Genomic DNA, 16,173 nt, shown 5'->3' on the forward strand with positions numbered 1-16,173 from the left:
TCATTTTTTTTTTATGAATTTCTTGGAGAAAACTTATGATCTTGAAAGCTAGAGAGAGAGAGAGGTTGAAAAGAGAATTGAGAGGGTGATTAAGTCTATCAAAACTCTATGAGAAACCTTCTATAGTGTAGGTACTATCATTAAGTCTAACCAATAGGATTAAAGCTTTTAAATACATCATTTGGAACTATAAACATGTGTTTGTGCAGACACGTCAGGCGAGTTTATAGGCGATGCATTGCCTACTAGGGATGCGTCACCTACTAGCATGTGATGCATCGGCTGCTGGGCATCGCCAAAAACCTAAGGTTTTAGTTGACGCAACACCACCTAGGCATGTCAAAATTGACCTTAAACACCTCCAAATGCTCCCAAACTTTTTGGACATCCTTAAATACCTCAATGTATCACTTTGGACCCAAAAATACAATTTTTAAATGCCTACAATCAAAACTCAAATTTCACATCTTCACTATGTGAAATCATTTAGTGTTTTACACCTAGTTTGTGTAAGAACACTTGAACTTTGTATTTTAACCAATCCTAATACGATGGTGGTGTTCTTGATTGCAAATAAAGTCATCATGGACCATATTATATAAATATCTTCCAATTTTCCAAGTTTACAATACCCATCACTATTCTAAGTTTTTGCTCATTTACTTGATCTATTTATTTTGTAGTATCGCTTGTAAAACTGTGGATTGGAGGATGATGTTGCTTAAAAGTTGTTTGGAGGAAAACTATTAACTAGAAGATGTTGCAGACTTGCAGTTTAATTCGGGAGGATGTTCGAGATGGAGCTTTATCAAACTTTTGCTGGTCTTCCAATAGCTTATTTCTCTCAAAAGTTGTTGGCATCTTTCACATCTAGAGTAGATAAAGTTTTTCATTGTAGTTCTTTTTGTTGGTACCGTTTTTCTTCAACTTAAATAAGAGAGCAATCAAACAAGAAAATATTGGAGGAAATAAGTAAAAATGAACACCATAGGTTTTTTACGTGGTTCAGCAGTTAAATCTGCCTAGTCCACGAGTTTATGTTGTTAGAGCTTGGGAGTTTTCTGGAAACTTTTCAGAGAATAGTTGTCCAGAGTTTTCTCTCCAGAAATCAGAAATCGGTCTCTCACAAATGGAGCTTCCTTCTCTATTTATAGAGAAGGTTTGCAGAATTCATTCCCACATATCTCGGGAAGATATTATGTGAATCAATTAATAGCTCAAGAAATCAGAGTACTTGAGTGTATTTTACACCATGCCCACGTCTATTCGTCTGCCACCTTTATGCCTCCATCGCTACATCTACACCCATTCGTTCGATCAGATACCGGATTCAACCAACGATCCAGATTAATTTGATGTTTGACATTCTTTGGGGCCTATAAATGTGCCTGTGTCATCTTCTTCCCCTTACTTTCACATTTAGAAATTTCAGAGAAAAGAGAAGAAAAAACCAGAATCAAAGTTTGCTCTGTTCTTGCATGTTTTCCAAACCGATAAGATAAAACAACTCTGGTTTGTTCGAATTCATGAGATCATTCTTGCAACCACTCCTTCGGTCATCAATTTCTCTGTATCCACCAGCTTCATTGGGTAAGTAATTGTTCTTGACACCACACGTACGTATATTTATTCTATTTTTCCATGCATGTTTGTATTGTTGTTGCACTGTAGGCACATTTACTAGTTTAGTACTAGAATTTTTTAGCCAATACCGTGTAGTTCTTAAGCTCATCTGATATTATGGGTCCCAAATCCAGATTTTGTGTAAAAGATGCAAATATGGTTCTTTTACCGTGTTATTTAAATTTCAGATAACATATCGTGTAGACCAAGAAATGGGGTATGGAATTAGGGTTTTTAAATTGCACATTTCCAAAAAATATCACCTTTTTTAGTAACCGCCAAAATTTTCCTTGAAAGTCCAGGATTCTAAAAAATGAATCCACTCCTCCCCCTCACGTCAAATACACACTCGGGGATCGATTCTTTCAATAGCTTAGGTTTCGTACGAGCCTAACCTCGTTCCTTTGATCGAGCTTATTCCATGGTTTTGAGCATTCGAGCTCAAACCATCTTGATTTTTATCCTTAATTTCTTGCGTGCATGGCCCTCACCCTTTTTCTTTCTTGCTAGATGTCGCGGAATTTAGAAAAATGATGGGGATCAGTACTTGCAGTTCCTTATTCCCTAAAAACTCCAAGCCCAGAGTCACCCTTTAGTCGGAATCAGTGGCTGATTAGTGAGCACAAATTGAGGTGTGAGCAAGAAGATACTCGAGCTCATTTTTGATGCCAAATCGTCAAGGTCGAAGAGAGAAAGAGGAAAAAACTTAGAGTCGTAATCTATCCCGACCCGGACCCCGAGCCCAGACCAATTCCTCTCGACCCTAATCTTAAAGTAACGACCGCTATCAAACCGGGTGAACTCAAATTTTTACTGATGGAAGAATAAAAAAATTGTCCATCAACCTCGTAGCCGACCGCCATTCCCACCTCGAAGGGAGAGTTTTTCGAGGCTGAGCACTATTGAAGCTCGGTTTCCTCATTGGGACATATAACCAACATCCTAGCTAGCCATGGCCTAGGATTGTCAGGCTCGCTAAGGTGTCGAGCTCCAACCTCCAACGAACGTAGCTGTTACACCCCGAAAGATGGCAATCCCGACAATAAGTTAAGGCTCGTGGCTTGGAGCCATGAGCATATGAAGGCAGAGACCTTATTGCCCTTGAAGTCCTTTTTTAAGGACTTTCTAGATTTTGTTGGGCTCGCGCCCTTCCAACTCTAGACCAACTCATACAGGGTCTTGTCGGCCCTGAGGTCACTTTACCACGAACTGAAGTAGGAAGAACCTTCGCCAAGAGAGATTCTATATCTCTTTTGCCTAAAAAGCAACCCTTCTCGGGCTCGGGGAGGAGATGACTTCTACTACCTTTCGAGCTATCTCAGGGAGAAGAAGATTTTCAATGACATGCCCAACCATCCTCCTAACTTCAAAATGGCATTCTTTTAGACGGACGACCTTGCTCCTTCCAAATATTACTCGTTCAGACGAATACGTAAGCATACGATCATTTTCCTCTCATGCTTGACTTTTGTTTAGGCTCGAATTATCTCATAATGTATTCCATTCTTTCAGCCAACTATCACTGTCCCACTCCCACGGACGCAATGAGGGAGCATAAAGAAACTTTGCTCCAGCTTCCATATGGCAGGCGCTCCCTGTCTTATCTTCTTCACGAAGATAGGCTTCGAGCGTGCGACCTCCTGGAGAAGGACCAATCAACAGATGATAGGGCTTACAAGAAGTATACTAAGTGGGAGTTTGTGCCTCTCCCAACCAGTAGTCTTCCTCCGAGGCGAAGCTCTAAGGCTCGATCCCCAGCTCGCCATCGCAGGAGTCCATGCTCGGGGAACGATGCCATTGATGAGGCCTCGAGCTTGAGTGAGAGAGGTAAGGTCATTCTTAGCTCGGCCTTGTGGTCTCCTTCCCTACTTAAACATAAACCCAACACCTTGAACTTATGTGAAGATGATAGGGACAACTTTTATGTATGGTCCTGGGTAGATGATAGGGTCCACAGGTTTGATAGCTGGCTAGGGAAATACGACACAATGTATAGTTTGAATGAGGTTTGGGATGGAATAGTCGTCCAATATGGGAAAAACGACTATATGGACCTTTCGAGGTTGACTTCCACATATAGGGAAGGGACTCCCCCTGCCTCCTCCGAAGATAGGGGAATTATGTGGTTATCGAGCACAAGCTCAGGGGAGAGTTTCGCCAAAGAGCCTTTTTCTAACTAAGAGAGTCAGCAAGCTACCGAAAGCGAAGCTTCTGGCCCCCCTTTGATATTACTACCTTTAGGTTCCTCGTCACTTGTTTTTAATTCCTTTAATTGTCTGCTTTACACTAATTTTAGCGTTTTAAGGTCATTTTCTAATGTGATTGTGCAGGTACAATGGATTCCAACCTCGAGAACATGCTTGCCAGTGGTGAGGCGGCCAAGCATAGCAAACACCCGAGGGCCTCACAGAAAACTGGTCGCCCTGCTAAGATCCCTAAAAGGACCGAGAAAACTCCTCCTCCCCCAACTCCTACTATTACGAGCTCGGCCGCGGACCCCACTCCCCGGGTCGAGATTCCTGCAGGAGATGCTCCTCCGCCTTTGCCATCCAGATCCTTTCGACCCTTGGCCCACCTCCGAAGAAACCAGTGATGACTAAGGGGCATCTGTTGTCGATTTCTACTCATGTTGATGAGTATGTCATCGACAACGTCGCCGGGACTCACGGAGCCACTCTTGGCTCGAACGTCCTGTCTCACGTAGGCCAAAGCATCAGCAATCTTGGGGCTCCTCAATGGCAATTCCTGGTCAATGATCGGGACTCTAATGCCCTTTATGACAAGAGTATCGAACTCATATCCTCGGTAATTTATCTTACCTCGCTATTTATTGTGATTTTATTCGAAGCATGATCTAACTTGATTTGTTTGTGTGTTAGGTTCTTACTGCAGTTGCTCAGCTAAATTATAAGCTGAACAATGAGGTTCATGCGAGCATGTCCTATGCTCAGGAGCCGAAGGAACTCCAGCTCAAGCTTCTCGACGAGTTTAAGGCCGCAAGGTCAAAGCTGGAGGCTGAGATCGAGAAGGTGAAGGCTGAGCTTAAAGAGAAAAGCTCCAGGGTTGAGGAGCTTGAGAAGATCAATGTCAAGCTTGAGGAGGAGAAAAAGGCCACCTTCGAGATAAAGAGGGCGAAAAGGCTCGTCTCCTAGAGGAGTTCAAGCAAAGGAGGGATCGGGCAGTTGACTTGGACATGTACATGATTTGGGCCAGCAACACCGATCTCGACACGAGCTTCTTGGGCTCTTTTGAGGAAGAGCTTGTGGCCAAATGGCAAGCTCGGCTTGATGCAGAGGAAGCTGCTCGGGAGGATGCTGAGAAGGCCAAAGAGGATGCTGAGAAGGCTAAGGAGGGTGCTCCTGCCTCCTAAATCTCAATCCTGGGCTGCGTTCCTCTAAACCTTTTGTAATAGTTTATAACTTTTGTTTGTCATGCCTTTGGGGTAAAAACAATTTACAGCTTGTAAATGAGCTTTTGATATTTTTAATACCATGCTCGTAGAAAAGCTTTTTGATGTTTTCACTTTAATATTTTTGCTTTACATCTCTCTGATCGAAATATTTTAAGCAATTTTTATATTAAGAGTCTGCTTTTATGCTTGTTTATCCATACAAGCAAATGTTGGATTTAGGCTTGAGTTTCCATGCATTCTCGCATGGTTTGCTCGATATATCTGTATCCGATCTCGTTATTTGTCAAGGTCGGAACTTACTTTTACCATGCACTACTTATATGGCGTGTAAGATAAGTAGTTTAGTTGTATTATATTTTTCTAGTTGCTTTTCCTCGTCCTCGGGTAGCTCCCCGAGGTTGTGAGGTTGAAACTTTTGTTGCAAAATACTCCAGCCTCGGTATCGACTTAGCTCGTAGTAGGTTAATTTTTTCCCACTTATGTCGATCAATTTTAGCTGGTTTGTTCCAAACCTATTTAGGTCGTGTTTGGTTCGTAATCCATACACTTATATATTTTCGATCTAGTTATATCTAGATCGTACTGGTTTGTGTATCTAGTCATATCCAGACACTTTATTTTTAATAATTTGGTTATATCCAAATTTTAGCTCGCGTATTTGGTTATATCCAAACAGTTTGTTTTTAATAATTTGGTTATGTCCAAATTTTAGCTCACGTATTTGGTTATATCCAAACACTTTGTTTTAATAATTTGGTTATGTCCAAATTTTAGCTCGCATATTTGGTTATACCCAAACATTTTAAACATACACTTATGACTTCTATGTCGGGTTAATAGTCCAGACATTTTTTCTTTTACGTTATTTATTTTTTCAAACTGATGGTATATATACCACTGATGCCCACTTAATATCCTATGAGTGTGATCATAGGATATTAAATTAAGAGAGTTTGCAAAAAATACAACATATTGAAACAAAAATGAACTTTATTCAAAATTGAACAATTTATCAATAGAAACCTCGTAATGATAAACAAGCATGGTTACAGGAGACATTATTCCTACACTATTGATAGTAAGGTTGTAGTGTTCGCCATTCCATGCTCGTGGTACCAACTCTCCATTTAATCTTGCCAATTTGTAGACCCCAGGTCGAATGATTGATTCGATCTGGTAAGGTCCTTCCCAATTAGGTCCAAGTACGCCAGCAACTGGGTCTCTTGTAGCTAGAAACACGCGCCTTAACACCAAGTCTCCCAACCCAAACTTTCTTCCTGAACCTTTTTATTGAAATATCTGGTAACTCGCTATTGATATGCTGCATTTTTCAGTTGAGCTTCATCCCATGTTTCATCAAGTCCAGACTTACTTTGAGCTGGGAATGGTTTGAGGCTTGATCATAAGCATGGCTACGAATAGTGGGTATTTCGAACTCAATTGGTAACATTGCCTCGCATCCATATGCCAGAGAAAAAGGAGTATGCTCTGTTGAAGTGCGAGTCGTAGTTCGATATGCCCACAAAACTTGAGGCAACTCCTCAGGCCATTTTCCTTTAGCTTCTTCCAATTTCTTTTTCATAGAACTCTTAAGAGTCTTATTCACAATCTCGACTTGGCCATTTTCTTGAGGATGGGCAATAGAAGAGAAGCTCTTAATTATCCCGTTTCTCTCACAAAAATTGGTGAACAATTCACTGTCGAATTGAGTACCGTTATCTGATACTATTTTCCTTGGCATTCCATATCGACAGATAATGTTCTTTACCACAAAGTCTAAGACTTTTTTCGAGGTAATCGTTGCCAAAGGTTCGGCCTCGATCCACTTTGTAAAATAATCGACCGCGACTATTGCGTACTTAACTCCACCTTTGCCAGTTGGAAACGAGCCTATGAGATCAATTCCCCACACCATAAATGGTCATGGGGAGGTCATCATAGTTAGCTCAGATGGTGGAGCTTGTGGGATTGTAGCGAACCACTGGCATTTATCGCATTTTTTGACATATTCAAATGCGTCTGCCTTGATAGTGGGCCAACAGTATCCTTGTCTTATAACTTTCTTAGATAGGCTATGCTCCCCACTGTGGTCCCCACATAATCCTTCATGAATTTCTCCTAGGATTTTCTTGGCCACGGGTGGAGTCACACATCGGAGTAATGGCATAGAGTATCCTCTCCGGTATAACCTTCCTTCCACAACAGTGTATCTGGGAATCTGATACATCAACTTCCGAGCCTTGATCCGTTCTGCTGGGAGAATGTTGGTTTCAAGGTAATCAACTATTGGGGTCATCCAGGTTGGTTCGGAGTTAATCATGAAGACGTCTTCCTGTTCAGGCTCGCTAATACTGGGTATCGACAGGTGCTCAATTGGGACCACATTTAGCGCATCGACCTCGGTGGACGTGGCGAGCCTGGCTAAGGCGTCTGCATTTGAATTTTGCTCTTGGGGAACCTGCTCTATTGTATAGAACTCGAAATGTTCGAGTGCTGCTTTCGCTTTTTTCTAAATATGCGGCCATCTTTGTTCCGCGGGCCTAGTATTCCCCTAAGATTTGGTTGACCACCAACTGCGAGTCACTGTAATAATGTATTGCTTTAGCCTTGAGTTCCTTGGCTATTCAAATTGTTGCCAATAGAGCATCATATTTAGCCTCGTTGTTAGATGCTTCGAAGCCAAACCTTAAGGCAGAATGAAATCGACTTCCAGTTGGAGTGATCAATATGATTCCTGCCCTCGATCCATTTTTGTTGGAAGATCCATTGACATAAGGTTTCCACAGCTCACGGGCTGAGGTTATAACTTTGTCGTTAGATACTCCTGTACATTCCACAATGAAGTCTGCTAGGGTCTGCCCTTTTATGGTCGTTTTGGGATGATAAGTGATCTCGAATTGTCTGAACTCAACAACCCATTTTAATAATCAGCCCGAGGCTTCTGGCTTTGACAAGACTTGTCATAGTGGTTGTTCAGTTAGCACATGGATGGGGTGTGCTATGAAGTAAGGTCGGAGCTTTCAAGATGAGTAGATTAGGCTGAGAGCCAACTTCTCCATCAACGGGTTTGTGCAACTCTTGATCTTCTCAGACGAGCATGACATTGATGGCGTGCTCGGTTGTAGCGAGATATAGGTACAAGATTTCTCCTGTGATAGGTTTTGACAAAATAGGAGGTTCTGCGAGGTGTTTTTTTAGCTCCTGAAATGCGAGCTCGCATTCTTCTGTCCACTCGAATTTTTTGCCCCCTCTCAAAATGTTGAAAAATGGAAGACAACGGTCTGTATATTTCGAGATAAACCTACTTAATGCTGTCATCTGTCCAGTTAAGCTCTGGACATCTTTATGTTTTCGAGGAGAGGGCATGTTAATTAGAGCCTGGATCTTGTTAGGATTAACCTCTATTCCTCGCGCGTTTACTATAAAGCCCATAAACTTACCCAACAACACTCCAAAAGAGTATTTTTGTGGGTTGAGCTTCATGTTGTAATTTCGTAACACGACGAAGCATTCTTCGAGGTCGTCCACATGGTTATTGTTATGTTTAGATTTGACCAACATATCATCAACATACACTTCCATGTTGTTACCTATCTGCTCAGAGAACATCCTGTTTACAAGCCTTTGGTACGTGGCTCCAGCATTTTTAAGCCCGAAAGGCATGATATTGTAACAGTACAACCCTTTATCTATCACAAAACTCGTATGCTCTTGGTCCGGGGCATGCATGGAAATCTAGTTATATCCAGATTAAGCATCCATGAATGACATAAGACCGTGCCCAGCTGTGGCATCTACGAGTTGATCGATCCGGGGTAGAGGAAAACAATCCTTGGGGCATGCCTTGTTGAGATCGGAATAGTCGATGCAAGTTCGCCATGTTCCATTAGGTTTCGGAACCAAGACCGGGTTTGCGACCCAATCAGGGTAGAAGGCGTCTCGTATAAACCGGTTCGCCTTTAATCTGTCGACTTCTTCCTTCAAGGCTTTCAATCTATCATCGTCCAGGAGCCTTCGCTTTTGCTGTTTCGGGGGGAAGCTCTTGTCAATGTTAAGTGCATGGCTTATTATATTAGGACTTATCTCTACCATGTCTGAATGCGACCATGCAAAAACATCCTGGTTCTTCCTTAATAAGCCAATTAATTGCTATTTTGTTTCTTCTGAATGGTTTTTCCCCACCTTCACAGTTTTTGGGGGATCAGCTTATTCGAGCTTGACTTCTTCGAGCTCATCTAGAGGCTCAAGGTTAACCCTTTCTTCTATTCTTGGATCGATATCTTCATCTATTTTAAAGACTATCCCATCCTTATTCTGAATTACAACAAGTGTTTGTGCACTCGTCTGCTTCTTTCCTCTAACGGAAATGTTGTAGCATTCCCTTCCTGTGAGTTGGTCCCCTCTCAGAGTCCCGATGCCATTAGAAGTCGGGAACTTGATGGCTAGATGCCTAACGGACGAAACTGCCCCCAGCCCTACTAGGGCGAGTCTCCCGAGCAGAACGTTATAGGCTGATGGGAGATCCACCACTACGAACTCCATCATCTTGGATACCGAGACTGGGTAGTCTCCGAAGGTTACAGGGAGTTCGATGGATCCCATGCAGCCAATCCCTTCTCTTGAAAAGTCGTACAATGTAGTTGCACAAACTTTTAGGTCGCGAAGCGCGAGTCCCATCTTTTCTAAAGTGGCTTTTTAAAGGATATTTATTGAGCTCCCATTATCAATCAGGACTCGATGTACCCTCTTATTCGCGAGCTGAAGGGTGATGACCAGTAGGTTATTATGAGGGAACTGTACATGGGACGCATCATCTTCAGTAAAAGTTATGGGTTGAGATTCAACCCTTTGTTGTTTTGGAGCTCTGGGTTCGGGTTCCTAGGGAGACCCGTCACCAGCTTTTAGCTCATTCACGTATCTTTTTTGGGCATTCCTGCTCGATTCTGCAATATGGGGTCCCCCCCGAGATGGTTATGACATCTTCTCCATCAATCGGAGGGGGTCATTCATCCTCCCTTGCTTAGGAGTTGTTGTTCTGGGCAGGTGGTGCAGCTGCTGCCCTCTAGCTGGTGGAAGCCTGATTGGAGTTTTGATTTCTTACATACTGCCTGAAATATCCTTTCGAGATCAGTCCTTCGATCTCATCTTTTAGTTGTCTGCATTCATCGGTTGTATATCTGATATCTCTGTGGAATCTACAGTACTTGTTGGAGTCTTTTTTCGACTTTTGGTTTCTCATGGGGTCAAGCCGTCTGAGAGGGACCTGGTTTTCATTAGCCAGGTAAATATTCTCCTGAGACTCATTGAGCTCGGTATACACCTTGTATACGGAGAAGTATCTTTCCCCTTTCTTCTTCTTTCCTCCTTCTGTCTCGAGATTATTCCCTTCATTTTTCTTTCTTTTAGAAGGGTTGTCCCCGGGGGGTTTTGAGGTTGTAGGATCTGCTAAGGTTATAATGCCCCAAAATTTCCTAATAAGGGTTAAGACCTTGATTAGGAGGCCAGGAGGGCCATAATTGGTTTATTATGTTATTTGGTGATTATATGCATGTTTATGTGAATTATATTATTATATGATGATAAATGCATGCATATGGGTGTATTTATAATTATAAGGGCATTTTGGTAATTTGGCCCGTTGAGGGCGTAATTGTGTATTTTCGTGCATATGGGTGAGTTTTGAATGGTACCACATTATATATGGATTTTTTCGATCCTTTCGGCATGAGACGATCATGAAATGCAAGTGTTCGGTCTAGTCATAACAGGCTTAAAGTCGGGGCTAGGGGTGAGTCTCGAGGTGATTTTAATGATTAGAGCATTACCGGGAACTAAAGGGTAATGGGGTATAATTTATTGGTGTTTGAGAATATCGAGGATAACGGGAATTGGAGGGTGTTAATTATGATTAACGAAATAGGTGCGAAAGGACGGTTTTGCCCTTGGTGGCTATTAAGGCTTTATTTTAGACTTGAGGGCATTTAGGTCTTTTCCTCCTAAAGGATTTATATCAGCCATTAAGGCTGCAGAAGAGTAACAAAAATAGAGTCCTATTTTCCCTTCTCTCTCGATAGGTTTTCTCCCTCATTTCTCTCTGAACTTTCAAGCTTCTTTTTGAGGAATCAAGCCGAGGAACCAAGCTGGGATAAGCTAGGGTTATGCTCCACCATTGAAGAGGGTGTGTTGCTGAGATTGAGGTGAGTTTTTAGCCATTAGAACTCTTGCTTTTGCTCTGTTTTTCCATTTGAGTTCCAGCTGGTTGTGAGTTGGAAAGTTGAGTTTCAATGGGTGTTTTGGCTAGGGTTCTTGGGGTTGTGATGCTTGGGGCATGTGAGGATGGTATTTAGGTTCATTTGGGACTTAATTTGATGTTTGGAAGCTTTTGGTTTGGGTTAGAAATGGTGGAATCGAAGGAAGAGTTTTATGGGCTGATGCTGGCTAAAGGTAGCGCTACAGCGCCCAGTATAGGGCGCTACAGCACTACCTGCAGAGGAGGCTAGGGCAGTTTGGTTCTATCTTGAGCGCTGGGGTGCTAGGAGGGTAGCGCTGTAGCGCTACCCTATTTCTTCAGAACCCTGTTTTGAGTGTTTTTAGCTCGGGGTTTCAATCTTTAAGGCCCGGGATCGAATCTACTCACCGTGTGGGCATGTTTCGAGGTCCCGAGAGTGGGGTTTAGATCAAGACCCTATCTTGGTTGATTTTCATTAATCGGAGGTTGTATTTGGTTATGACTAGGTGACCGCTAAAGGATTAAGGATCGATCGTTCTCAAGGGTCGTTCTTGTTCTAATTCTCGCTCGAACCAGAGGTAAGAAAATTGCACCCTGTGTATATGTGACATGCATGGTCATTCTAGATGCATGTTGGATGTTTAAATGTAATGCACGAGAAATATGTGATTAGGACATGCTTTGTATATTGAGTGTGATTTCGTTCAGAGCTTGAGCCTCTGTGTTTATGCATAATCCTAATTGTGCTAGTATTTGTTAAGTAAGCATGATGAATGCCCTGTAATTGGATATTAGATATATGATATATGTTTGGTGGCATTGCTTACTTGTGTATGGTACTGACTTATTAGTTAGAATCGGCAATGGTGTCAGATCCAACTATGAAGCTGTGACTTACTAGTCAAGTTCACAACGAGTTAAACACTGGTCGCGTTTCACTGACCTAAGAGTCAGAAACGGCATAAGCGTCTTGAACGCAGGGCCGAATGAAGATTAGATCTAATCGATATCAGTGTTGAATGACTCATATGGGGTATTAACGCTGGACCGACCCGAAGGTCGATGAAAATTATAAGCGCTTGGATAGTCTAGGACTAGTTACTCAGAGCCAGGGCCTAAGGCCTAGGTGACTGCTTGTCACATGGCTAGGGAGTAGTGTTCCATAGTTATGACTTTAGGGTCATGCGAAAGGTTATGTTGGTGACTAATCATCATGCACCTATCCTGTTTAAGCTAGTGAAAGGATCACTTATCTATAAAGGGAACGGATCCCACCTTAGTGACTTGTACCACTGTCACATTTCTATTCAGGGCTATCAGCCCGGTATGGTTATCGGAACCACCAGTGTTAAATCACTTATCTGATTGAGATCGACTTGATAGTCATCCACTCAGGAGGGCAGGATTTCTTATCCTGGATACCCATTGTTATGTGGATTTGGTTGCCTGTTTGATTAGGGCTATATCTGCTAGGCGTGTGCCTTATGATTTGATGACATGTTATTACTGTTCATGAGCATATTAAGTTTTCTTGCTGGGCTTCGGCTCACGGGTGCTATGTGGTGCAGGTAAAGGCAAAAGAAAGCTGGACCATCCTTGAGCTGGAGAGCTTAGGTGACGACGTGTACATATGCGGCTGCTCGACCGCCACGGTCGAGGGTTGAAAGAGGAACTAGGGTTAAACCCTGTTTTGCCGGTTAGATCGGCCTATTGTAAATATTTTCTTGTATTAAAATCTGAAATTATATTTTTGGGATCCCAATGTATACAGTAAACGTTATAATGAAACGTTATATCTTAACCAAAATTTTAATCCCTAAAACACTAATCATACTTAGTTACACGATTTTTCCCAAATGGCTCGATTAGCGAGTTTAACACTGTTTACAAGGCACACTGTAACAGTCCCTGGAGTTTGGGGCGTTACAAAGGTCGAGGCAGAGTTTGTGTTTGTTGTTGTAGTTATGGGCTGAGAGGTCATATTCAACGCTGACCTCGCCTCTTCTACATTAACAAACCTCTGAGCTCATCGATTGAACTCGGTTAAGGATTTTACAGGCTTTCTTTGCATGTCTTCCCATAGAGCACTTCCAGGCATTACTCCAGCTCGAACAGCCATTAAATGGCCACTGTCGTCGACGTCACAAGCTCGAGTGACTTCCCAGTTAAACCTTGTGAGATAACTTTTCAGTGTCTCATTTGGCTGCTGTCGAACGTTGGTCAGGGCAGATGCCTTGGGCCTAATGCCAACCATGGCCTTGAAATACTTCTTGAAATCTCTTGATAATTGATCCCAAGAAACAATCGAATGTCTCTTATATTTTTCAAACCAGTTCTTCGCTGGTCCCGTGAGAGAGGCTGGGAACAGCATGCACCTGAGCTCGTAGCCCACATTACTGGCTCGCACGATTGTGTTGAATGTACTTAAATGACTGTATGGATCTGAATTTCCCTTGAATGGCGGGACATGAGGAATTCTGAATCCTTGAGGAAACAGGGTGCTAGAGATGTGCGGGGCAAAGGGCTCGAGTTCTTCATTGAACTCTTCGTCCCTTTCCTGGCTTCGTTCGTTTTGTAAGAGCCTGAATGCTTTTTCCAATTGCTCAATCCTTTCTTGGACTGGATCTACAGGGGGTTTGACTTGAATCAGCGGGAACTGGTTATCGTTGATTACAACTCCAGTTTCGCGCCTCGGCGCAAGGTGCTTACGCCCATTGAGATGATCTCTCAGATCTGGATTCAATGGATTATTACGCCCCCGATTATGGTTTAGATGCTCCTATAAATCTGGGTGATCACCTCGATTTCCAGTGTTTCTACGTTCATGGTCGTATATACTTACAGACCTGGTGTCACCCGAGCCTTCGCTGACATGGCTCATTGCATGGTTATTTCGAGATGGGTTTCTTGCTGGTTGCCTCATCTCAATAGTGTGGATCGAGAAATTTGGCTTCTCGTGGGATGAGGACCCCTATGCTCCCTAGCAATTTCACCATTTCCATGCCTTCGCCCAGCTCGCCTTTCCTTATCACCATAGGTCGGTTGTGCATTCCTCCGAATTGGCGAGGGGTGCCTTATTGGCAATGGTGGGTGTCTTATTGGTTATGGTGGAAGCCATCTGTTATGGGGCCTAGAAGGCCCTGAGTTTGCTCGATCAGGTTCTACAACATTCTGCGTGGTACCAGGATTTTGGGTCCGAGCCTCCGAGGGGGCTTGGTTATTCCCTACTCCCACTGCTGTCTCTACAGTTGGGTTGGTAGGACCCCCAGCTCGATTACTTCTCCGGGGTCTCGGCGGAGGTTCTCTGCTCTTCAGGTGGCCGCGTATTTACGCGGCCGTCCTCGAGGCTTACGCGATGGAACGTGAATGTCCCGCGGAGGCAGAGCCTGGGCATCTTGCAGAGGTGGGGCCTGAGTTGCCTGTGCTTCTGCAGCTAGTCTAGCTAGCTCTTCGTTGCGTTTCTTAGCTTCTGCCAACTGCTTTCGTAGTTGGCGATTTTCAAGTTCCACTATTGGGACGTATCATTCAGGATTGTAATACATGTCCTCGTCGTCCCTGGGGGCAGGTGGTCCTCGAGAGTCGGATGATCCACTCCTCTCACCGGGATCAGAATTCACCATAGGCTGCTTTCCAGGGCGCTGGGGGTACTCAACTTCATCTAAAATTTCCTCCTCAGAAATATTGGGATCATTTACTGCCATTGCTAATCCGAGAGGCTTTTTGACTGAACAGACTCACACACGTACTGTTTAATGGCTCTCAACGAGAGTACCAAACTGTTGACGCCGTTTTTTCGTCAACTTAAATAAGAGAGCAATTAAATAAGAAAATATTGGAGGAAATAAGCAAAAATGAACACCAGAGGTTTTTTACGTGGTTCAGCAGTTAAATCTGCTTAGTCCACGAGTCTATGTTATTAAAGCTTGGGAGTTTTCTGGAAACTTTTTAGAGAATAGTTGCCCAGAGTTTTCTCTCCAGAAATCAGAAATCGGTCCCTCACAAATGGAGCTTCCTTCTCTATTTATAGAGAAGGTTTGCAGAATTCATTCCCACATATCTCGGGAAGATATTCTGTGAATCAATTAATATAATTCTATTTAATACATTATTTCCTATATACATGGAAACGTCCCACAAAATGTGGGATCAGATAACAGATTAAATGATATCCTTAAACATTGGGATTGTACAACAATAAATATATTCACATGTAACTGATAAACTCGGATACGGGATTCATCAAATCTTCGAGACTAGCAGCTGACATCAAGCTTGTCGAGACTCACGAACTCGTCGCCTAACTTTGCTTATGCCCGGAGCAAATAACTATTGATGAAGTCATCTCATCTCGTCTGAAGGCAAGATATGTATCAGGGAAAAATATATATAAGTGTCAAACCATGGTCATTGCGAGCTTAGAGAATATTCGATGCTACACATCCTTGAGCTTTTCGAGGTCGTTACTTACAACAAAGCAGTCCGACTGAAGGATCATATGACGACTGTGTATATTTCAAGCTCACACCTGACGAGCCTAGATTTCGGGGTCATAACTTCTAATGCTCGAAATCTGGGTGTAACACTTTTAGCTTCTATTCTTTGGATGTTCGAAATGTATTTTTATGATATTTCATAGTTTTCACTTTTATCTCAATGCATTATTATTATTGTGAAATTTTTATACACAAGTAATATATTGATAAATATGAGTATCGTCCCATAGGGATTAATTATTAATTACCAAAAATTAATTTCTAATTATATTTGGCTAATAAAAAATGGATTTAAAAATAATAAAAACAAGAACAAAAACAAGTGAATTAACAATTTAAAATTAAAGGAAACAAATAACTCAATGGATGAAAAACCTAGGATGTTTAATTTCATCATTTATCCACTCTATTATGTC

This window comes from Humulus lupulus, chromosome 8 (genome assembly GCF_963169125.1).
Source record: "Humulus lupulus chromosome 8, drHumLupu1.1, whole genome shotgun sequence".
Classification (NCBI taxonomy): domain Eukaryota; kingdom Viridiplantae; phylum Streptophyta; class Magnoliopsida; order Rosales; family Cannabaceae; genus Humulus; species Humulus lupulus.